Below are 24,145 nucleotides of genomic sequence, written 5' to 3'. Positions count from 1 at the left end.
TTTGGTTCTTTTGTATGGCTGAGTAATATTCCATCGTATATATGTACCACATCTTCTTTATCCATTCCTCTGTAGATGGACATTCAGGTTGCTTCCATGTCTTAGCTATTGTAAATAGTGCTGCAGTGAACATTGGGGTGCATGTACCTTTTCAAATGAGAGTTTTCTCCAGATATATGCCCAGTAGTGGGATTGCTGGATCACATGGTAGCTCTATTTTTAGTTTTTTTTTTTTTTTTTTTAGTTTTAGTTTTTAAAAGAACCTCCACACTGTTCTCCATAGTGACTACACCCCTCTTGGAAGCTTTTGAGGGAAAGTGTGAAATCTGCACCCCTACCCCAACATTAGGAGACTTAAGGGCCCTGGGCAGTTTCCAAGGCAAAGATAACAAAGCAGAGGGGGAAGCTGGACCCCTGGTATTGGGACTGGATTTTACATGTGGGCGGGAGTGAGCATCCAGGGGGAGTCAAGGGCCCAGGGGCTGCATCTCGGTGGGACTAGGCCCGCTTTAGTCCTTTTGGGTTCCTCGAGGTGGGCTGGGTGGGGTGGGAGATCACGTGCCTTACATGTGGGAACAGGTGCATTTCAGGACTCCTGTTTCCCATCCTCTGAATCTTCTCACCTGCTTCTCGATGCTCAGAATCTCCTGCAGGGCTGTGAGCCCAGCTCTGCACAATGAGAGAGAAAGAACATCACTAAAGTAGCAGCTGGACACGTGCACACAGGAGGACATGTGCACACGAGAGGACAGTAAACCTGCCACCGAGCCTGGCTATGTGCTGAGTTAGAGGGAGGAGGGGAGGGGCCAGAGGAGCGAGCTGTGGATCTCATAGACCTGCCTTCCTCTTGCCCTCTGGGCCTGATAACCTCCCCCAGCGGAGGCTGAGCTGAGTGTGCTGTGGGTACCAGGCCCTGCTCAGATCCCTGGGTGGGCCTCACAGCAATAGGCCCACCTAGGGACATGCATAGACCCCACAGCCCAGAAAACCCCACAGCCCAGGCAAAGAGCCCTTGTGCCTTTTAAGTACTTAGTGCAGCTGGTTCCGTTTCCCAAGAACTCCAGGAGGCAAGGAAGCCTGTGCCCAGGCCCTGGAGAGGGATCCTTATGGCAAGTTACTTTATCTCTGGGCCTCAGTCTTCCCATCTGCAAAGTGGGTCTAAACCAGACTCTTCATCAGAGTATTGAGAGGATTCAGTGAGCACTTAGCAGGATGTCTGGCTAAGTGAGCACCTGGCAGGATACCTGTCTTCAGGGTCGATACTTTCTCCAGAGATGTTCACACCATCCCTGCCCTCAAGCACTGGAGCCCCCACGAAGAAGCTACTCATGGCGAAAACACTTTTTGAAAGGTGACAGTGACTAACTGCCACTATCTAAGAAGCGTTTGTGCCGAATGAGAGAGGTGGGCATGTGAGTTAATAACGCCCAAGCTGGGGGCAGGAGGACGAGCCCAGGGAGCCCTGGCACTGGGCAGGGGGCGGGCCATGTGCTTGACCCACACCTGCAACCTGCACAGATGGCCCGTGAGACGGGAGCCAGGATAGACCACGCTCCCCTCTGGGGCTTCAGAAGGGAACACAGAGAATCCATGTCCTGTGTTCCTGAATTCCATGGCAGTGACCATGGCACAGACAGACATGGAAGAGCGGAAACGAGCAGTCGCTGGTACTTGCAAAAATGGAGTCCCTGGAGTGCCAATTTGCATAGTTTCCTAGTCCACAGAGGGGACCCCCAACTGTGGGGTAGAGAGGTGCCCTTGTGTGCGCTTTGGGGGCTGGGGATTGTGCTTCAGAAAACACTCTCGAGAAGCAGGCAGCAATGCACGTGGATCTTCTGAGCAGCTGCCCATGAATAATTTTTAAAAGTTGCCACATATTTAGAAGCCCAGCTTGTTCGTCATAGATTCACAGAATGGGTGCCTGGGAAAATGGACTTCTTTTCAGCCTTGGCAACATCGTTTTAAGGACCCTCCCCCTTTTCCAGGGTGGACAAACGATTCTCCCAGACTGCTCATTATTCAGAGAGGTTCCCTTCCAGCCTTTCTTTCATGCATTAGAAAATACAGAAATTAACAGCTTTGCTGATGCCTGGAAGGTAAACAAGGAAACTGTGAGACTTGGCAGAGTGTGAGATCAGTGAGGGCCTGCAGGGATGATTCAGAGGCGTTTTGCATTCTCCCAATCCTTTGAATCAGCAGCAGGAAGCAGGGTGAACGTGGTCCTGCTTGGACACAGTGCTGAAGCAGCTATGGTTTCATCCATTTCCGCTGCCTTTGGTGGATGTGATGGGGTTTCAGTTGCTTTCCCACGTGTAGTGATTTTCCTGCTCGTTGGACCCCCAATCGTCCTAGTTGTTGTGCTTGAGTGTCACCATGACTGAGAGTGAATGACACTCCTGCTATTCCAAGGGCTCTGACCAGTGGATCAGGAGAAGCCGGTCTTGGGGAACACGGGAGCCCAGGACAGTGCCGCCGCGATGGAGGATCCTCACTCTGGGGTCTGATTATCCCAGGAAGATTACTTCACGTCTAGGGTCCATAGTGTCTAATTACGTGTGTTAGATTTTTATTTGTGTGGCCTTGCTTTTTAAGATTTTAACCCATCGTTAAAAGTTCACATTTTAGGTGCCCTGTACTTGTAGAAATACATATGTAAACATTTAAAAATAAAATGCAGTGGCTTCCCTGGTGGCGCAGTGGTTAAGAATCCGCCTGCCAGTGCAGGGGACACGGGTTCAAGCCCTGGTCCGGGAAGATCCCACATGCCGCGGAGCAACTAAGCCCGTGCACCACAACTACTGAGCCCACGAGCCACAACTACGGAAGCCCGTGCACCTAGAGCCTGTGCTCCACAACAAGTCACCGCAATGAGAAGCCCGCACACCACAACGACCCGCTCGCCACAACTAGAGAAAGCCCGCTCGCCACAACTAGAGAAAGCCTGCGCGCAGCAACGAAGACCCAACGCAGCCAAAAATAAATAAATAAAATTATATATTTAAAAAAAAGTAAAATGCAGATGAGCATCCCAAAAGTTTTAAAATGCTGCTGCCCATTTAAAAGAGAAGCTTGTAGATACACCCTCGGCAGCATACAATCCACCCACTCGAATGTTTACAATGCTTCAGGCCCAGGGTGTGTACAAAAGGCATTTTACTTTTGTCTGAGCTTGGAAAGATTACCAAGTTCTGTCCATCTCAGAGCTTGACAAGCAGAATAATTTTAATTTTTTCCTTGAATAGAGCAGTTCCGAGGGATTGATTCTAAATGGTGCAGTTTTATCCTCTGCTTAGCAAGGTCTGGATGCACAATAACGTCGCTGGGTCTTTCCATATCTTGTGAGCGATCAGGACCAGCCCTGCCGCGAGGCCACTTCCTGCGGGAGTGCCTGCCCCCCTGACCTCGCCTGCCCTCCCCGCCCCCAGGGTGGATTTCCCCTGCTCCGTGGCCTCGCTTGGCCTCTTTCCCAGGGTCTAGCTGGGCATCCTCCTGCCTTTGCTCCCTGGAAGCAGAGCGGCTGCCCCTGTAGGCCCCAGGGACAGACCTCCACACTTCCGTGGTCAGGAGGCCCAGGGCTTCTGTGAACCCAGCCGCTCCCATAGGGCTGTTTCTCCCCACAGGAAGTATGTGGCCAGCCTGGGCCTTTCTAGATCTTTCCGGCTCATAGACCACAGTGGAGCTCCTTCTAGGGTTAGAAGGGACTTCACGAAATTCTGCAGTATGCATGTCGCCCTGAACAGAAGGTCTTTTGTGGGCCCTCCTCCTGGCAGGCAGTGCCCCACACACTAGGAATGTAAAGAAAAGGAAGGCGGTCCCTGGAGGAATTACAGCTTCGCTGGGGGGATGGAGACAAGAAAAGAAAGAACAAGCAAACCAGAGGAAACCACACTGCAGGCTGGTCTCAGCATCCCTGCTGCCCTGCTTCCTTGCTCTGTGTGACACAGGTCAGGGAGCTCACCGAGCCTCAGTCTTCTCAGCCTTAAAATGGGTCTCATCTTGCCTCCTAGGATTGGCTGTGGGCTGTGGGTGAGATGCCACAGGAGCCACCAACGCACTCGACTGACCCAATGAATCAGTAGCTTCTCTCGTTTCCTTTTTTAGAGGACGGTGCTGTTCTAGTAAGACCAGGAGCCTTTCCAGCTGTGGTACTGCCCCTGCAAGCTCCTTAGTGACACGCCCCTCCGGAGGGACGTGGGTCTGTCCATGGGGACCAGCTTCCCCCACCCCCGCTTTTTAATGTGCTTATTTCACCATTTTAGCTATTTGCTCAATATTACAGTAGCCATCTGCAGGAGGACCTTGGGCTAAGGGAAGTGTTCATGTGATAAAGGCTGACTTCAGAGGATATTCTGGTTGCTTGATTTTTGCTCTAATTCTGCACTTTAGAGAAGCTGATGGTTGTGGTTTCATGTGAACATGTGTGAGCCCCGAGCCAATATAATCTGTGATCTGTTTGTAGAGCCCACTGTTTCATGTATTTTTGCTTTGCTTTAAAAATCACTTCAAAGTTTAATTCAAAATTATTAATCGGGCTCGTTTGGGATTTAGTCCACGGTGCTTTTACTCATTTAACCACCCGTTAACTGGTTTTTTTGCCTTGTGGTTTTTAGTCGGGTTTGACTCAAGGCTGCAGCCCTGCTTCTACCTATCGCTGGGTTTTGTTTTACATTAAAATGACTCAGCATTGCATTGGAAGGGAGTTTTGAGCATTTCTATGAATCCTCCTGAAGTATTAAGGGTACCTTGCACTCCTGGCTTGTCCCCATGCTTGGCCCCAGGCAAACATCACAAGTCACTCTTTCCAGCATCTTCCCAAGCTCTTGGGGGGGGGGGTTGGAAGGAGTGGACTCTTGTAATAAGTTATTTCTATGAAAAAGTGGTTCCCATACCCCCAATGATCCCCTGTCGCCCAACACTTAGTGCTCCCCTTACCCTCCCCCCGCTTGCTTTGGGTGATGCTGGGCTCCTTTGTACTCTGGGAACTCTGTGACTTTATATGCTACTCAACAGATTTGTCCTCCATTGCTTTTTTGTAGATTTGTGGAACTTTCTATGTCCAGAATCTTGTCATCTGAGCATAAAGAAAAAGTCCTATTTTTTTCTTTCCAATTTCTTTGTATTGTTTTCTTGCCTTAATCACATTGACTAGGACTTCCAGGACAAATACGAGTGGTGAGAGTGGGCGTCCTTGCCTTTGTCCCGATATTAGGGGGGAAGCATTCAGTCTTCCACTGTGAAGATCAAGGTTAGCTGTAAATTTGCCCAAGTAGATTTCAAGATTCCTCAGTATCAGAAGAACTAGTTAGTCTCCTTCTGTGGCTTCAAACCTGCTTCCCAGGTCAACTTTGTAATGAGTGCAACCACTTGTTATACTTGTGTGCTGTAGAGTATAGTCTTTGGTTTAACATATCTGTAGCCTGACCATGGCTGAGATAAGTAGTCTATTTGGTGGAAAACGCCGTGAACTGCATTACCTGTTAAAAATAGCGACATCAAAACATGATTCCACCGTGCAGCAGGGCAGAAGCGTGATAACGACGGTGCACGGTCTCCAGCCACGGGGTGATGAAGGCTCACAGCCCTGGTGTGAGGCTGCCTTACTGGCCACTCCCACAAGAGCAAGGTCATGTCTGTCACCTGAGCAGAATGGATAAACGAAAGGTGGTCCATCCATATAATGGGACAGTATCCATCCGTAGAAAGGAGTCAGTCCTGGTAACAGGCCACGACATGGGTGAACCTCAAAAACATACTAAGTGAAAGCAGCTAGTCACTAAAGGCCACATGCTATACAATCCCATTTATATGAAATTTCCAGAATCAGCAAATCCATATTGGAAACTAGATTAGTGGTTGCAGGGGCCAATGGGTGGGGAGAGGGTGGTCTGGGGGAGTCATGAGCTAATGGGCAGGAGGTTTCCTTTGGGATGATGAAAATGTGCTACAATTAGATGGTGAGAATGGTGGCAAAACTCTGTGACGGTGCTAAATACCATTGAATCGTATACTTTAAGCAGGTGGACTTTATGGGATGTAAATTATATCTCAGTAAAGGTGTTGAAAACCAAAAGAGCGTGAAAGCTAAATGAATGGGGAACGAGCAAGCTGGATACTGACTGAGCTGGAAAACTGGGGTGAAGCGGGGTGTCCTGTGTGGGTTTTAAGAGGCTGTGTCTTTGGGGAGCTGGGCTGAAGGGATGGCTGGGGGTGGGAGGGGACACTGTAGGTCACAGAAGGAGCCGCTAACAGATGCAACACCTTAGGGGCCAGAGGCTGACACTTCAGATCCAGGGCAGCCGCCGTGCTCCGCCATCAACCAGAGACTGTACAGGAGCGTTCGGGGCGGGACACTTTTGAAAGCTGATGATTGCAGCAAAAAGAAGTTATTATTACAGAGGTTAAAAAGCCTCAAGAAGACCCCAAATCATGAGGCAAAAACGGGCACATTCAACTAGTGCTGTAGAAAAAGCAGTGGCTAGAACGAGCACTTTCTTTTTTTAAAACCAGAAAACTGACCCTCTCTTTTTTTCTCTTTCTTTTTCAGACTATAGCCTTCGTTTTCCCTTGGTAAGTACAAAACTCTAAAAAACTTTTCTCTGATGTGTAGTTAACTAGCGAAAAAAAAAATGTTTGGGCTTTCAATGTTTGAGAAGTATTATCTTCTAGAGAAAGAAGGCCATATGGTCAGCGTGTTATATTTGAATTTTATGCCTTAACTGGCTTAAACAGGCTCATATCACACTTTTGGTTACATCATTTTTTTTTTTTTTGGCGTTTAGAATCTGGCTCAGCTGCTCAGAATCCTGAAATGTATTGTTGAGAACACAATTTCCACACGCCTTCCCCTCACTGACTTGTCCTTACTTTTGAAAGGGCCTCGCCTTATCGCAGCGGCACGCATTCGGGGACTGTTGGGAACACAGTGGCACATAATTGCATTGATGGTAATTGCTTCTTAAATTGATCTGCTGTGGGGAAAACTGCTGAAAAGGAGTTTTTCCAGATTGCACCTTTAGTGAAAAAGAAAACAAAACAGTGTTGGCATTCCATAATTTTTTACCTTTTTTTTTTTTTTTAATTTTTTACCTTTTGAGGCAATATTCCATGGCCTCCAGGTCCTAGTACTTAGTAAAAGAAACACCATCGCCTTTTTTGTGTTTGCTTAATCAACTTAATGCTGTCAAGTTTCCTAAGGAAATTGAGCAAAGACTATCTAAGAGCTTTTGAAGTAGCTGCAGCCTGTGGGCAGGTAACACATGATCTGCCCTGGTATGTGCGCCCCTCTTGTGAGTGAACCAGGATGTAGGCCGCTGGGACGTTGCATTTCTAAATGCATCACCTTATTTGAAATAACCTTGACTCTGTTCAGAATTAGTCTAAGGCTGATGGGTGGATTCTTTGGCCCCGCTGGCCCCTCTTTTCGGGGGTGTGCCTTTCACTTGGGCATCAGTGCTTGTGGTTATTCCTGGTGTGATCAAGGGCATTTTGGTTGTACAGACTGTCTCTCCTTATCTCAAAAAATGCTAAATATAGTCAAAGATGTATCAAGACAGAGAAGAGGAAAGCTTCCATTTCCTACCTACTCAACTAATTTTGCTGTCCATGTTCTTTATCCTATAATTATTGGATGTTGATGATTCTGAATCGCACACTTTACTTGGGCAAATGGTCACGGCGGGATCAAAGAGAAGGGTCATTACTGGAATAATATTAATGGGATGGAGACTTAATTAGAGGAAGTCTGCAATGCCTTCTTGCCTCAGAATCCCAAGCGAGAGGTATCGCTCGCTCGTGTGGGTTGGAGTGGATATTAAACCTGCTGCCATCAAAAGCAGTGGATCCTGCCCACACTGAAATTAAACATTTGAGGGCAGGCCCCGCAGACTCGTTTTCTTCTGAAATACAAGGCGCAGGTTATGATGCAGTAGAAGTGTCTGACCTTTGCTTCCCTCAGCTCTCGACTCAGCCCTGGCCCCTCCACACCCAGGTGCCATCCACCTGCTCTAGGATTTCCTGGCCTCTCGGAGGGTTGACCTGCTGCCTGGCCATGCCTGGGTCACTCTCACTTCAGCTGAGTGAGCCCATGACCTGTGCTTCCAGGGGCCCCTAGCCTCCACTGTCTCAAACCAGTCCCACGTTCAGAAGTTCATGCCCCGTCCAAAGGCAGCTGAGCCTGTGTCCCGGAGGTGACTTCCAACCTCTGGTTCCACCATACGTGCCTGGCAGCCACTAGCTTCAGGCAGCATCTCTTCCACCTGGTCCCATCCTTTGCCTCCTTTTCAATAGGAAAGTAAAGTAGTGCTTAGGGAGCTGTGAGTCCTTAGACTAAGAGCGTTTCTGATTTCCAGAGTCTTTCTCTTCCATGTGAGGAAAGTGTGTTGGAAGCATGAACTCCCCAACCGCGGCTACCTTAGGCGCTGCCTTTGTTTGGAATTGTAGGTCTTTTAGCCTATGGCAAGTTCATCGCCAAACATTTCAGACTCCTTCCAGAGGGTCAGGGTTTCAGCTAATAGAAAGGAATTTATTTTTAATTGGTGAGGTTGGAAACTTGCTTTTGAGTCAGTTAGAACTAAATAAATAGGTCACCTTGGGCAGATCGGGAGAGAGTAAATGCCCTGAGGTTGGGGACCACCCCAGGCCACCGTCCACACTCGGTGCAGTGGCTACAGAGGAGTGAACATGCCAGCGTCTCAGGTGTCAGCTCTTCCTAGGATTCTTGTGACCTTTAAGTGAAATAACCCAAAGCCTAAGCATTTAGTAAAACGGTTATTGTCTGCGTCCTCAGAAAATGATGAAAATTGTTTCCAGTGTTTAAAGAAGGCATTTAACTGGGTAGTGATGTATTCGCTGTATTATAATGGATATTTAAAGGCATTTCCTTATCTAGAAATAATCCCTGATTTTTCATTTAACAAAAGACACTCTGTGTTAATATTTGACTTTTAAAAAAAGTCAATTTTAAACTGGAGAAATAGGAGTCTTTTTAGTACAACCTCCCATTCTCGTATTTTTCTTCTTCTTTTTTTCAGTATCTAAAAATAGATTTGGGAAGTAATACTATAGCTTATATCGATCATCAGATACGACCAAAGTTCCCTCAACTGGGGAATGCCTGCAACTCTGTGGGTCTTGGTTGCATAGTGTTCAAAAAATGCAGTGGAATTTCAGAATTAAGAATATACGGAAGACACATAATTAAGGTTTAAATATTTTCTCCAGGCTCTTTGAGGTCTTACGTTGTTATACCAAAGCCTATCCACCAGTAAGTAAAATTAAATGATACTGCAGTTTGACGATTTCACTTTGGTTCATGGCAATACCCAAGGAGTAAAAGAAAACCAAATTAAAGTGCTAATGTTAAATAACAGTGACTTTAATTTTATAAGTAACTTAGAATATTTATTCACTAGCCTTGTCCTCTGTAACGATCCATGATTCCAACTCTATCAGTTTCAATACATGTGATTTTCCTCTTCTAAGTCATTTTTCTTCCTTGGTGTTCGTCTGAACAGTCCCCATGGTAGAAAGGAAAAAAATAAAGAATCTGAAGGTATTTAAATCAATTGCAGGGGCCTTGTTCTCCCAGGGTGGGGTGAATACTCCAAGCATCCTTTCTGCCCGTCTCAGCTGGGGTTGCATTTGTGTTGGCAGAACAGGTGTTCTGTGTCCTGTCCTGGTTTCTGAATCTGTAGGAAGAACAGAGAAGCATGATGGGCAGAGCACAGGAGATTTGAAAACTTTCTAAGAGATTTGATTCCCGTTTTTCCTTCCTTTGCCACGTTCTCGGGGTTTTATTAGCATGCATGGACTGCGCGGGTTTCCTATCCAAGCAAAAATGTGTTTCTCCCAACAACGAAGCAGTTATTCTCCCGCAAACTGAGAGTAGAAACTGACAGCCAGTTGGAAGAATGCCTTTGGATCTGATGGTGACAAACAGCTCAATCCCTCATTTATTTCCATTTCCATTTTCCCCCCAGGAAAGTTTCAACATTCTTCCAAGAAGTACCTCCTAAAAGCGTCCAATAAGTAAGCGTTTGTCATATAGCAAAGGCATGGATATCAAGCTGTCAGAGTTTCCATTTAGAGGAAATAGGAACATAGCTTTCCCATATAAACGTGTGGCTCATCTCTGAGCTCCCAGCAGACCCAGTTCAGAGCTGGAATTCTTCTAGAAATCCTGTTCCTGCTGACAGGAGAACATGGATTCTCTCAGGCCAGGATGGCTCCCCAGCGGTGTCCCCGTAGGACAAGAGGTAAAGGGAAACTGAAAGGGGAGCCTTTCTTGTCCCTTGGGATTTATGTCATGGTTTATTTTTATGTAATGTAATTCCTAAGGTATTTAAAAATTGGGTTAAAGAATATTATCAGGACGCATCCATTAAATGCAACATTGGCAAGCACTTTGGTTAACTTTGTGCAGCCCTGGGCAGGAAATCTGGTACTCATGCTTCAGGAAACTGTTTAATACACCACGGCTCGGCCAAGTGGTGCGTGGGGATGGTACAGAGGAACGGTCTGCTTTGGGGCTGCCAGGAAACCAACTAAGGCTCACTTTTTAGGAAAACAATCCCCAACTACTGTTGGGGCCCTGGGTTGCCTGGATGACACGTCAAAATCCCACCCATTTTAAGTTGGACATTTTCTATTTTTATAATCAAAACCACCCTCTTAACTTTCCTTAGCAACTAGATTTGTGAAGTGGCATTTTAGTTAAAAGTGATGCACTGAGAAAGTGGGAGGTACCTAGGCGGCCGGGCAGTGAGCTGGTTTTCCAGGAGCTGGTGTCTGGGTTCACGAGGGCGGGGCCAGCAGTCTGGGGGCAAGGTTGTCCCGTCTGTGTAGCTGACGTTGCAGGGACAGATGGCATCGTCAGCTGCAGATCTGTGCCGACTGCCTGGCTAAAGGCAGCGTTCACACTGGGGAAAGAAGACAAGATGTTTATAAAACGGTTGGGTGTGTGACTTACAGAGAACGTTCTCAGACCCATTGGGCCACAGAGTCAGGAAGGAGTCCTGCTACCACAGGGAAGGGTCAGGGACCTCGCCCCCAGCTGCAGTCCCATCCACGGGGGACGTCCCTGTGTGAATCGGGACATTCAGCCAGCAGGAGACTCGGTGCATTCTGTTCCAAAATTGCCAATTGGGGGTGACTTTTTAAAGACTGCTTATTGCGATGCAGAGTTTGCTATAAACTATTTAAAATGTTGGGAAAGGAAAGGTCCCTGTGGAATTGCTGAACAAAAATGTGTCACATAATGGATTCTCTGAGTAGCTTCTCTCCTTGTTTTGAATCGAAATGAACATAAGCTAAAACCAGAACTTGGATTTGTGTTATTTCATGATGGGGGCTGATGGAATTCTAACAACTTTTAAAAAATATGTTGACGGTATTCAACTGATTTCAAACAACTCTCCCAAGATTGATCTGCTCTCAGAAATGGTACAGATTTTGTGTTCAGGTGTTACATATATGTAAATATTTTTAAAGCTACCGTGTTGCTGCTGAGAAGTTAATTTTTTTTAAAAACGTCATGTTGGTGGAAATTATTATTTGCAAAAGCAGGACTTGATCTATTTCCTGTTTTGCCAGATAACGTTGTAAATGCCTTATGCTGAAAACCTAAATGGCATTGCCGATAACTCACGTGCAGTTCATTGTCTTCTTTGGGCCTCATTGACTCCTGGGCGCAGTCTAGGTGTGCGTTCTCACCTCCACCATAAAGATGGGGGGACGGAAACTTGGGCAGGCATGGAGGGGTGAGAGCACAGTGGGAAGGGGCTCACAGGTCCCCGTGTTCCCTGCACTGAGCCCAGGTTCCTCTCAAACCTAAAAACCAGTCAGCTCTCATGACCACCTCCAAAGGTAAGGTGCAGACCTGCCAAAAAAAAAAAAACCACAATGCATTTTCCATTATGGAAAATGTGATTTTTCTGTTATGAAAGTAGTAGAGCTCATTACTAACTAAGAACATATCCTGTGGATTCTGCAAACAGTTTTCTGGTAAATAATTATATTTGGGAACAGTTTTATGATCGCCTAAGTTGATCTTGGCCAGGGTTCCAAACTATTTCCTCATGTTATCTGCTGACCGAATCCAGTTTTCTAATCTCTTCCCACACTCTTGCCAGGCTTCCTTTCGGCGTGGCCAGTAGTCTGTCCATTCACTCGCCCAGCGTTTATCAGGTGTCTCCTGCAGGCTTATGACTGTGCCAGGTCTTGAAAAATGCAGCAGTAGATCCTAGTTCTGATTTCAGGAAATATTTCCTGCAGGGCCGATATCTGAGTCCTTTCTTTAGCAGTTCTGATTGTGTGTTCTGCGCAGTAGCCTAGAAGAGGATTGGTCAGAAATCAAGTTTAGTTCTAGAAAACTGAATGACTTGGACGTGTCCCTTCATGCCCTAAGTCACACCTTCTTTGTTTAAAACATAAAGAGCCCTGTAAGGATTTTTTAAAGGTCCCTTCATGACATAAAGTTCTGTGATCGAGGGCAATGCTTCTCTGGATTTTGAGTTAACAGCAGAAATGCCCCTCAGGTAACCACTGCTGCGTAACCTCCGTGTTTGGGGGCTGTCACCTTCATTGCCTTCCCTTCTGGGATGAAATTTGTACATTGTGATGTAAAGGTTTTATAATCTTTGCTTTGAAAAAGAAGCAGCTGTCTTGGTGCTTTCTCGTCCCTTCTCTCTCTTATTTGAATTTGCTCTCCTGCTGCCCTTCAAAAGAAGCAGGAACCTGTAAAAGAGTGTTTTATTCCTGGAAAACAATATTGGAAAAGCAATCTTCTTCTTTCTGTGATGTTGCTTACATATATGCAAAAGCTGGGAATCCGTGGGTTTTTTTTTTTTTTTTCCACACACACACAGTGTATTTTATTTTTACAAGAGATAAATAGACTGACACCAAGCATTGTACATGGATGACCACAACAAAAGCAACAATGATTGCAATTACCAAACATGAAACACACTTATACTATGTCATAATATTGACATTCAGTCCAGTAATCCTCCACTGTAACAGCTCCTTTACTTTGCAGTGAAAATTGATTTGTATATTCTTTTCCTCTGAGTCCTTGTGGGATTTTTTTTTTTTTAATTCAGACAGAAAGTCACAAAAATTATACTCATCCTCATCAGTTCACTCAGTCCCATGTAATTAATTTCTTTTTTTCATCTTGATCTTTTGTTAGCACTTTTATGAGTTCATCAGTTTTTCATTAGAGTTCTGAAAATGCTTATTCATTCAGTTCAGCAGTACAGTCAGTTACCAGAAACCTGTACTTGTCAGAGTCTTTTCCATGAATTTCTTGAAGATGAAACCCTTTTATAGGAACATATTTGCAAAATCATCAGAGTACACCCAGAACTGTCTGTAAATGACAAAAGACTTAAAAATGACCATGGTTAAAGATTTGATGAAAGTTCATAATAACGCAGTTGACAAGAAAATTAGTTATTTCTGAGATATACATTTTAAAGTAATAACTAGGATTATTACTTATAACATTATACCAGAACATATAAGATTTTTAGACGTTTCCTGTAATGTCTGAAACATTTATATTAACATATTTCCATACATATTTCCATACAAATACAAATATAAGATTTTTAGAAATTTCATGTAATGTCTGAAACATTTATATTAACATATTTCCATACATATTTCCATACAAATACAAATATAAGATTTTTAGAAATTTCATGTAATGTCTGAAACATTTATATTAACATATTTCCATACATATTTCCATACAACTACAAATATAAGATTTTTAGAAATTTCATGTAATGTCTGAAACATTTATATTAACATATTTCCATACATATTTCCATACAAATACAAATATAAGATTTTTAGAAATTTCATGTAATGTCTGAAACATTTATATTAACATATTTCCATACATATTTCCATACAAATACAAATATAAGATTTTTAGAAATTTCATGTAATGTCTGAAACATTTATATTAACATATTTCCATACATATTTCCATACACATATAAGATTTTTAGAAATTTCATGTAATGTCTGAAACATTTATATTAACATATTTCCATAAAAATAACCCAATGAAAGTTTAGTATTAGTTGTTTTGTTTGTTTTTTTATACTGCAGGTTCTTATTAGGCATCAGTTTTATACACATCAGTGTATACATGTCAATCCCAATCGCCCAAATCAGCACACCACCATCCCCACCTCATCGCAGTTTTCCCCCCTTGGTGTCCATATGTCCATTCTCTACATCTGTGTCTCAACTTCTGCCCTGCAAACTGGCTCATCTGTACCATTTTTCTAGGTTCCACATACATGCATTAATATACGATATTTGTTTTTCTCTTTCTGACTTACTTCACTCTGTATGACAGTCTCTAGATCCATCCACTTCTCAACAAATGACGCAATTTCGTTCCTTTTTATGGCTGAGTAATATTCCATTGTATATATGTACCACAACTTCTTTATCCATTCCTCTGTCGATGGGCATTTAGGTTGCTTCCATGACCTGGCTATTGTAAATAGTGCTGCAATGAACATTCGGGTGCACGTGTCTTTTTGAATTACGGTTTTCTCTGGGTATATGCCCAGTAGTGGGATTGCTGGGTCATATGGTAATTCTATTTTTAGTTTTTTAAGGAACCTCCATATTGTTCTCCATAGTGGCTGTATCAATTTACATTCCCACCAACAGTGCAAGAGGGTTCCCTTTTCTCCACACCCTCTCCAGCATTTGTTGTTTGTAGATTTTCTGATGATGCCCATTCTAACAGGAGTGAGGTGATACCTCATTGTAGTTTTGATTTGCATTTCTCTAATAATTAGTGATGTTGAGCATCTTTTCATGTGCTTCGTGGCTGTCTGTATGTCTTCTTTGGAGAAATGTCTATTTAGGTCTTCTGCCCATTTTTGGATTGGGGTGTTTGTTTCTTTGATATTGAGCTGAATGAGCTGTTTATATATTTTGGAGATTAATCCTTTGTCCGTTGATTCATTTGCAAATATTTTCTCCCATTCTGAGGGTTGTCTTTTCGTCTTGTTTATGGTTTCCTTTGCTGTGCAAAAGCTTTGAAGTTTCATTAGGTCCCACTTGTTTATTTTTGTTTTTATTTCCATTACTCTAGGAGGTGGATCGAAAAAGATCTTGCTGTGATTTATGTCAAAGAGTGTTCTTCCTATGTTTTCCTCTAAGAGTTTTATAGTGGCCAGTCTTATATTTAGGTCTCTAATCCATTTTGAGTTTATTTTTGTGTATGGTGTTAGGGAGTATTCTAATTTCATTCTTTTACATGTGGCTGTCCAGTTTTCCCAGCACCACTTATTGAAGAGACTGTCTTTTCTCCATTGTATATCTTTGCCTCCTTTGTCATAGATTAGTTGACCATAGGTGCGTGGGTTAATCTCTGGGCTTTCTATCTTGTTCCATTGATCTATGTTTCTGTTTTTGTGCCAGTACCATATTGTCTTGATTACTGTAGCTTTGTAGTATAGTCTGAAGTCAGGGAGTCTGATTCCTCCAGCTCCATTTTTTTGCCTCAAGACTGCTTTGGCTATTCGGGGTCTTTTGTGTCTCCATACAAATTTTAAGATGATTTGTTCTAGCTCCGTAAAAAATGCCATTGGTAATTTGATAGGGATTGCATTGAATCTGTAGATTGCTTTGGGTAGTATACTCATTTTCACAATGTTGATTCTTCCAATCCAAGAACATGGTATATCTCTCCATCTGTTGGTATCATCTTTAATTTCTTTCATCAGTGTCTTATAGTTTTCTGCATACAGGTCTTTTGTCTCCCTAGGTAGGTTTATTCCTAGGTATTTTATTCTTTTTGTTGCAATGGTAAATGGGAGTGTTTCCATAATTTCTCTTTCAGATTTTTCATCATTAGTGTATAGGAACGCAAGAGATTTCTGTGCATTAATTTTGTAACCTGCAACTTTACCATATTCATTAATCAGCTCTAGCAGTTTTCTGGTGGCAGTTTTAGGATTCTCTATGTATAGTATCATGTCATCCGCAAACAGTGACAGTTTTACTTCTTCTTTTCCAATTTGTATTCCTTTTATTTCTTTTTCTTCTCTGATTGCCGTGGCTAGGACTTCCAGAACTATGTTGAATAATAGTGGTGAAAGTGGACATCCTTGTCTCGTTCCTGATCTTAGAGGAAATGCTTTCAGTTTTTCACCATTGAGAATGATGTTTGCTGTGGGTTTGTCATATATGGCCTTTATTATGTTGAGGTAGGTTCCCTCTATGCCCACTTTCTGGAGAGTTTTTATCAGAAATGGGTGTTGAATTTTGTCAAAAGCTTTTTCTGCATCTATTGAGATGATCATATGGTTTTTCTTCTTCAATTTGTTAATATGGTGTATCACATTGATTGATTTGCGTATATTGAAGAATCCTTGCATCCCTGGGATAAATCCCACTTGATCGTGGTGTATGATCCTTTTAATGTGTTGTTGGATTCTGTTTGCTAGTATTTTGTTGAGGATTTTTGCATCTATATTCATCAGTGATATTGGTCTGTAATTTTCTTTTTTTGTAGTGTCTTTGTCTGGTTTTGGTATCAGGGTGATGGTGGCCTCATAGAATGAGTTTGGGAGAGTTCCTTCCTCTGCAATTTTTTGGAAGAGTTTGAGAAGGATGGGTGTTAGCTCTTCTCTAAATGTTTGATAGAATTCACCTGTGAAGCCATCTGGTCCTGGACTTTTGTTTGTTGGAAGATTTTTAATCACAGTTTCAATTTCATTACTTGTGATTGGTCTGTTGATATTTTCTGTTTCTTCCTGATTCAGTCTTGGAAGGTTATACCTTTCTAAGAATTTGTCCATTTCTTCCAGGTTGTCCAATTTATTGGCATAAAGTTGCTTGTAGTAGTCTCTTAGGATGTTTTGTATTTCTGCGGTGTCTGTTGTAACTTCTCCTTTTTCATTTCTGATTTTATTGATTTGAGTCCTCTCCCTCTTTTTCTTGATGAGTCTGGCTAATGGCTTATCAATTTTGTTTATCTTCTCAAAGAACCAACTTTTAGTTTTATTGATCTTTGCTATTGTTTTCTTTGTTTCTATTTCATTTATTTCTGCTCTGATCTTTATGATTTCTTTCCTTCTGCTAACTTTGGGTTTTGTTTGTTCTTCTTTCTCTAGTTTCTTTAGGTGTAATGTTAGATTGTTTACTTGAGATTTTTCTTGTTTCTTTAGGTAGGCTTGTATAGCTATAAACTTCCCTCTTAGAACCGCTTTTGCTGCATCCCATAGGTTTTGGGTCGTCGTGTTTTCATTGTCATTTGTCTCTAGGTATTTTTTTATTTCCTGTTTGATTTCTTCAGTGATCTCTTGGTTATTTAATAACGTATTGTTTAGCCTCCATGTGTTTGTCTTTTTTACGTTTTTTTCCCTGTAATTCATTTCTAATCTCATAGCGTTGTGGTCAGAAAAGATGCTTGATATGATTTCAATTTTCTTAAATTTACTGAGGCTTGATTTGTGACCCAAGATGTGATCTATCCTGGAGAATGTTCCGTGCGCACTTGAGAAGAACGTGTAATCTGCCGTTTTTGGATGGAATGTCCTATATATATCAATTAAATCAATCTGGTCTATTGTGTCATTTAAAGCTTCTGTTTCCTTATTTATTTTCATTTTGGATGATCTGTCCATTGGTGTAAGTGAGGTGTTAAAGTCCCCCACTATTATTGTGTTACTGTCGATTTCCTCTTTTATAGCTGTTAGCAGTTGCCTTATGTATTGAGGTGCTCCTATGTTGGGTGCATATATATTTATAATTGTTATGTCTTCTTCTTGGATTGATCCCTGGATCATTATGTAGTGTCCTTCCTTGTCTCTTGTAACATTCTTTATTTTAAAGTCTATTTTATCTGATATGAGTATAGCTACTCCAGCTTTCTTTTGATTTCCATTTGCATGGAATATCTTTTTCCATCCCCTCACTTTCAGTCTGTATGTGTCCCTAGGTCTGAGGTGGGTCTCTTGTAGACAGCATATATATGGGTCTTGTTTTTGTATCCATTCAGCCAGTCTATGTCTTTTGGTTGGGGCATTTAATCCATTCACGTTTAAGGTAATTATCGATATGTATGTTCCTATGACCATTTTCTTAATTGTCTTGGGTTTGTTTTTGTAGGTCCTTTTCTTCTCTTGTGTTTCCCACTTAGAGAAGTTCCTTTAGCATTTGTTGTAGAGCTGGTTTGGTGGTGCTGAATTCTCTTAGCTTTTGCTTGTCTGTAAAGCTTTTGATTTCTCCATCAAATCTAAATGAGATCCTTGCTGGGTAGAGTAATCTTGGTTGTAGGTTCTTCCCTTTCATCACTTTAAGTATTTCATGCCACTCCCTTCTGGCTTGCAGAGTTTCTGCTGAGAAATCAGCTGTTAACCTTATGGGAGTTCCCTTGTATGTTATTTGTCGTTTTTCCCTTGCTGCTTTCAGTAATTTTTCTTTGTCTTTAATTTTTGCCACTTTGATTACTATGTGTCTCGGCGTGTTTCTCCTTGGGTTTATTCTGTATGGGACTCTCTGCGCTTCCTGGACTTGGGTGGCTATTTCCTTTCCCATGTTAGGGAAGTTTTCGACTATAATCTCTTCAAATATTTTCTCTGGTCCTTTCTCTCTCTCTTCTCCTTCTGGGACCCCTATAATGCGAATGTTGTTGCGTTTAATGTTGTCCCAGAGGTCTCTTATGCTGTCTTCATTTCTTTTCATTCTTTTTTCTTTAGTCTGTTCTGCAGCAGTGAATTCCACCATTCTGTCTTCCAGGTCACTTATCCGTTCTTCTGCCTCAGTTATTCTGCTATTGATTCCTTCTAGTGTAGTTTTCATTTCAGTTATTGTATTGGTCATCTCTGTTTGTTTGTTCTTTAATTCTTCTAGGTCTTTGTTAATCATTTCTTGCATCTTCTCAATCTTTGCCTCCATTCTTATTCCGAGGTCCTGGATCATCTTCACTATCATTATTCTGAATTCTTTTTCTGGAAGGTTGCCTATCTCCACTTCATTTAGTTGTTTTTCTGGGGTTTTTTCTTGTTCCTTCATCTGGTACATAGCCCTCTGCCTTTTCATCTTCTCTGTCTTTCTGTAACTGTGGTTTTTGGTCCACAGGCTGCAGGATTGTAGTTTTTCTTGCTTCTGTTGTCTGCCCTCTGGTGGTTGAGGCTATCTAAGAGGCTTGATGGGAGGCTCTGGTGGTGGGTAGAGCTGACTGTTGCTGTGGCGGTCAGAGCTCAGTAAAACCTTAATCCACTTGACTGTTGATGGGTGGGGCTGGGTTCCCTCCCTGTTGCTGTGGCGATCAGAGCCCAGTAAAACCTTAATCCACTTGACTGTTGATGGGTGGGGCTGGGTTCCCTCCCTGTTGGTTGTTTTGCCTGAGGCAACCCAACACTGGAGCCTACCCGTGCTCTTTGGTGGGGTTAATGGCAGACTCTGGGAGGGCTCACGCCAAGGAGAACTTCCCAGGACCTCTGCTGCCAGTGTCCTTATCCCCACAGTGAAACAGAGCCACCACTCGCCTCTGCAGGAGACCCCCCAACACCAGCAAGTACGTCTGGTTCAGTCTCCCCCAGGGTCACTGCTCCTTCCCCTGGGTCCCGATGCACACATTACTTTGTGTGTGCCCTCCAAGAGTGGGGTCTCTGTTTCCCCCAGTCCTGTCACAGTCCTGCAATCAATTCCCACTAGACTTCAAAGTCTGATTCTCTAGGAATTCCTCCTCCCTTTGCCGGACCCCCAGGTTGGGAAGCCTGACGTGGGGCTCAGAACCTTCACTCCAGTGGGTGGACTTCTGTGGTATAAGTGTTCGCCAGTCTGTGAGTCACCCACCCAGCAGTTATGGGATTTGATTTTACTCTGATTGCGCCCCTCCTACCGTCTCACTGTGGCTTCTCCTCTGTCCTTGGACGTGGGGTGTCCTCCTTGGTGAAGTCCAGGGTCTTCCTGTCAATGATTGTCCAGCAGCCAGTTGTGATTCTGGTGCTCTCGCAAGAGGGAGTGAGAGCACGTCCTTCTACTCCGCCATCTTGGTTAATCTCCGATTACCATATTCTTAATTTGAATGTGCAAGTTCATTTTCTGCAAATCAGCTCAAGAAGAACTTCAGTTTTGTCTTACAGAAGGTGGGCAGATATCTCTTCACGTCCTTTGGGGGGTCAGAGAACGCTGCTTTTGATGTAAGACGATGGGAGAGAACGCCCGCCAGAGAAAGACTCAGGCCCGTGGGTTTTGATTTTAAAACTTAAGCAGAAACCTTAGTTAACAAAACAAAGGTCCTTTCTCCACTGTTTTGCAATCCACCCTGGCAAAGGGTTCTGGGAGCCTGCTATGGTGTATTTTACCTGAAGAACTGATGGACGGGGAAGGCGAGTTGCTTAATCTCATCAGGTACCATGGAAACCCCAGTACCACTCTGCTCCCCTCTTGTGCGAGTCCTCCAGAACAAATCCCGGCTGCAAAGTGTGTGTTGCTGAGGTGAAGCTGGAGATCCCGAGAGCACACAGTGTGAGCGTGATCAGATTCGGAGACGTCACTGTTTCCAGGATCTATTTTTGGCTTCCTTCCAATGTGAAGCCAACACCGACATTCTGTTGTGCTGTTTCCCGCTGTGGGTGGATTTATTTAATTTTTCATGAGTGATTCACTACCCATGGCTGTACGTTTTCCTCCTGTGCAGCTGAGGATTAAGTCATGTTTCCTTTGAAAAAGTATTTTTGATAGAATCTGAGTAACGTGGTACTCAGAGGGTTTGAGACTAAGGGACACAGTAGTGTCACTAAGACAAGGTGCTTCGCTTCCCCGGGCTCTTACGAAATGGTAGTGATGGTGTCACCCTGTGACTGGGATGTTCTCCACCAGAGGGGACCATGTCGTATCAAACAGCCAAAAACATCTCTCTCTATAAAAATGTTTTTGCAAGTTGTGTGATTTTTTTTAAACATTTTTTTTTCACGTTGCAACAAATCCATTCCACTTGGAACGCCACACGGTAGGATTCCCTAACAGAAAGCCTAGTAACAGAATCAGTTTCCATGCAGGTCCACGCTTTTTCCCCCGAGTGGCCTCTGTCTGCCCGGCTGGGTTCTAGGAACCCCTCTGTGTCCATCACCTTAAGTGGCAGTAGCTCTGGACAACAGAGCTGTTCTGCTCCCGTCTCAGGCTCACTCCTTGCCAAACTGCTTCCACTCAGCGGCATCTCAGCCCTGCTCCTTGAGATGCATGAGGAGTGAAGATCATCCGTCTTTACCATGAGGCACTCCCTCCTGGCCCGAGCACAGACCAGGGATCCTCCAGACAAGCAGTCCAGGCGCCTGCCCTGCACCCAGGGCTTCCAGCTTCGGATCTCCACAGTGCTGCCTGAGAAGATAGATGGGTGAGCACCAGGATGGCAAATGCAGGGACCAAAAAGGTCCGGAGGCAGCAGGAGATGGTACAGATCAGAGAAGAATAACAAAGGAAGATGGGGATGCGGTGGGAGGGCAGGTGGGCAGCTCCGTGGAGTCAGTCCAACCAAACAACACGACCAGGAAAGGAGCAGAGGAGGGGCCGGCCTAGGGGTCAGGAGGCTCGCCGTCTCTCTCAACTGGCTGGGTGGCTTTAATCAAGTCGCCCACCTCCTAAGAGCACTGTCTCCTTAATCGCCCACCTCTGGAAGGCTCCGGCATTCTTTCCATCCAAGATGGGACCCCAGGAAATAGCAAAGTTCCAGTACAACATTAATAGCACAAAAAGTCATCTGTGTTCTGGGTGAGGACACTGGAATGTGCAAGAGACCATGGCTGGGGTGTTGCTTTTCTTTAGGGACGATCTGCCTTTAACCAGCATCCTAGGTTCAGGCTCAGGGCTTCCCTGAGCTGTTTCCCTGCAAAAGAGACACCCCTTCATCAGGGTGGCTGTTCCCGGGCCTGGTAAAGCTCAGGAAAACCAGCTTCCCTGAGAGCCAAACTGCAGGCCTGGAGCAGGAACCTGCGGTGCTCCATCCGTATGTAGATGCACCACTGTCAGACCTTCAGGTACCACACCAGACATCCAAGTACCACTCCAGACATCCAGATACTGCACCAGACATCCAAGCACCACTCCAGACATCCAGATACTGCACCAGACATCCAAGCACCACTACAGACATCCAGATACTGTGCCAAAAATCCACACACCATGTCAGAAATCCAAATATTGTGTCGGAAACCCAAGTACCTGGTCAGAAAATCAAGAACCGTATCTGGGCATTTGTAATAATGGTACAAATGGGAGTCTTCATTTTCACCGGACCGTGGTGAGCCCTTTCTGAAATTCATTTTAGAGATTAAAAAATTTAACTTTTATTTCAGCTGGGCTATAACACTCCTTATAAAAATGTGTCTGTTGTATATATCACAATGTCCCTGGGGAATCTGAAGAAGAAGTTGAAATTGCCCCTAATCACAGAACCCAGTGGGCTTGACTGAGGGTGAACAGATGATCGAGGAAACGGTTCCTTGAAATTTCTACACCAGATTGTGGGAAAGTCAGAGAACCATATCGGTGGTGTCTGAGCAATCCTGGCGGTGCTCTCCAAAAATCCACAGGAAAGGGTTTCCTTCAAGGGTATGGTTAAAAGAGAATTAAATAGTAATCTTGAGGAATGAAAAGTCAAATTCAGAGAATGGTCTGATGACATAGGGCTGCCTGTTCAGCTTTAGAAAATGCATGTTTTAAAAAAACCTCCTGTTTTCTGCTTTTTCCCATGACTTATGTAATGTGTGACACTTAACGTGAAACTAATGCTTGATTGGATCCTTGCAGAGGGACAGAGAACAATCGATTTGGCCCCCATGGCTGACTGCGACATGTAGGGGCGTGTCAGCTCCTGGAGGACAGCAAATGTCCTAATTCAAATCCCCGGGGGTGGCCTGGCACCTAGCAGACCTCCGCGTACAGTGGATGAATGAGTAAATGAATGAATGGACTGAGGAAGACTGGGGAGTGAGGCAGTTAGCAGAAAGAAAACTGCATTTTGCCTTCTCCGCAGTGCCTGGGGCGGCACTTAGCAAGACCAGGGCCACCTACAGAAGATGCCAGATTGGTTGTTCAAAAAGCAGGAAAAAAGCTTTTTCCTTTCTTCTGTGGTCTCTCTCTGGACCTGCCAGAGTGTTTTATACCTTCCATTTAATGTCATGCTCCCTGGGGGTACGGGGATTCTCTCAGGCAGTATAGACCCTCAGAGACGCCTGGCACCTGCCCTGGAACTTGGCAGGTGGCGTTTGCGTATCAGGGGCCAAAAATGGACCTTTAGGAACCCGTCCTGGGAAGGAGGCAGAAGGTGTGAGTCGAGGCCCCAGGCCCCTGGCGGGATGCAAAATTGTTCCATCAGACTTCACTTGCCAAACTCAAATTCAGAGATAAAATTCTTCCAAGTTCAAGAAAGTGGCTGCAGCATTAAGCCCCAGGCCCTGAGCCCCTTCTGAGTCTCTGGTCTCAGACCCCGAAGCCAGCTCTGGTGTGAGAAATGGTGGTCAGAACACTGGAATGTTCCCCCGGGGCATTTTTCGATAAGGGATTTCACCGCCCCCCCCCCCCCCCCCCCGGGGACATGATCTGTTTCCAGCTAGATATTTACTTCTCCCTGCTTCCATCATTAGTTTCTGGAAAGGTCTCCCCCACCCCTGCCAGCGCTGCCAGCCCTCGGTATCCGACCCCCAATCCCGGGTGACTTTCTGCCACCCCGTTTCGATTTCTTTATATTGTTGTGGAAACACTCACCACTCTTTGGAGCGGCCATATTCATCCACTCTCTCGCCTTCTAGAATGTAGGCCCTGTGTGAACAGGGATCTTGTCCCTCTGTCCCAGCACGCAAGTGCTGGCACGTGAATGAATGAATATGCTTTAGTACTCCTTACACTGCTTTAGCTCCCTTTTGGAGCAAGAGGGATATAAATAAATAAATGAAGGCAACTAACACCCCCAAGAGTTCCGGTCAATCCCCCAGGATTTCCTCTGTCCGACACCAGACTGGCTTCAATGATTTCTTTCACAGGTGAGGCTGAGTTGGTTTTGTTTTACCTTGCGCCTGCATGGCAGATGTCAAATGGGCACGCTGGCACTTCTGGCCCACTTTTTGCCTGAACTCGGGGGAGAGCAGTGTTCCAGGTG

The 24,145-nt window shown here is 44.3% G+C and overlaps 1 protein-coding gene across 2 annotated transcripts in view; it reads left to right on the top strand.

Annotated features, from left to right (window-relative positions):
- PTPRE (protein tyrosine phosphatase receptor type E) overlaps positions 1 to 24,145 on the top strand; it is a 172,575-nt gene that overhangs the window by 60,210 nt on the left and 88,220 nt on the right. For both annotated transcript variants that reach the window (XM_057530414.1, XM_057530412.1), the window contains exon 2: positions 6,545 to 6,567. The gene's annotated coding sequence lies outside the window, so the exon portion shown is untranslated. The remainder of the gene's footprint in view (positions 1 to 6,544; positions 6,568 to 24,145) is intronic.

This window comes from Balaenoptera acutorostrata, chromosome 16 (genome assembly GCF_949987535.1).
Source record: "Balaenoptera acutorostrata chromosome 16, mBalAcu1.1, whole genome shotgun sequence".
Classification (NCBI taxonomy): Eukaryota; Metazoa; Chordata; class Mammalia; order Artiodactyla; family Balaenopteridae; genus Balaenoptera; species Balaenoptera acutorostrata.
The sequence above is the reverse complement of the archived record's forward strand: the minus strand, read 5'-3'. Positions and strand labels throughout refer to the sequence as shown.